This window comes from Cystoisospora suis, assembly GCF_002600585.1.
Source record: "Cystoisospora suis strain Wien I chromosome Unknown contig_307, whole genome shotgun sequence".
Classification (NCBI taxonomy): Eukaryota; Apicomplexa; class Conoidasida; order Eucoccidiorida; family Sarcocystidae; genus Cystoisospora; species Cystoisospora suis.
The window spans coordinates 4497-5575 of NW_027153108.1; positions in this window are offsets into that span (position 1 = coordinate 4497).

Below are 1079 nucleotides of genomic sequence, written 5' to 3' on the forward strand. Positions count from 1 at the left end.
TGCCTACTAGAAGTCCTACTTCATGCTATTCTTGCCGATTCTCGCACATTCTCACCTCTCTCGGCTCGGAGGCGTGCGTTCGGGGTGTATGCGGGGCTGGGCCAGCCCTCTAGGCTGGTCGTGCTGCAGCCCCTCCCGTGAGGCCTGAGGCCATTTCACCCTGCCCGGTAGCGGTGCTTCGGGGCTCCGTCTGAGCCAAAACGTTAGGCTTCGCTAGAAGCCATCCATTTATATTCAGTCCCTGCACGGGGAACGAGTTTTTTTGCACCAAAAAACCGACGGACTCATGCACACTACGTGTTGCGGACCGCCTGGCCTCTCTCGACGGCTTCCGCGTGCGGGGGTTTCAACCTGCTTTTGCGTCGCACGCAACATGTAAGGTTCGTTGGGTGCATAGCTGTGCATTTCCTCTTCATTGTGCACGGTTCCGTGCCCGCGATCGGGTGGAAACCGTGCTTTTGCCGACTCGATTCACCGTAGGGTGAGCTAGCTCCCGTGAGCCCTCGTGGCTCGCCGGGGGTCCCGGTCGCTCCCGTGCCTGTTTCTTATTTCGTCTCGTGTTTGTAATGGTTACATGGCTAGCAGCCTTTTACTTCCATTGATGTCTAACTTACGAGAAAAGATTGTGTTTTGCCTTGCCGGGCTGCCTTTTGCTTTGTTGCGCGCGGCGCCCGTTGTCTTGCGGCGCCCTGCGCATGCTGCTTCCAAGGCGGAAGAATTCCCCGCGTGGAAATTTCTGGTCGTTCTAGGTTTTTCTGTGTTTTCTCTGGGCAGACTAGCTATCCTAATGATTCTACTTCCTGATTAGGCTTTTCTAGGGGCCCTAATTTGATGTTCCTGGAATCCACGGACCGTAGTTTTGCACTCCCGGTCCGTGGGCCAGCTCGGCTGTCCGACTGTTAGGTCGGCTACTTGGCCCGTGTTGGCCTTTACTGTATCTTTTCGGTTTTATTGAATTTACCTGAGCATTGAAGCTCTGGAAAGGCCCTCCTATCCTTATTTTGTTTATTAGGCTCCCCTAGGAGTCCTATTTGTCTCGTTTGTGGACCCCGCTTGTCAGAAGCCTCTGACCTATAGTC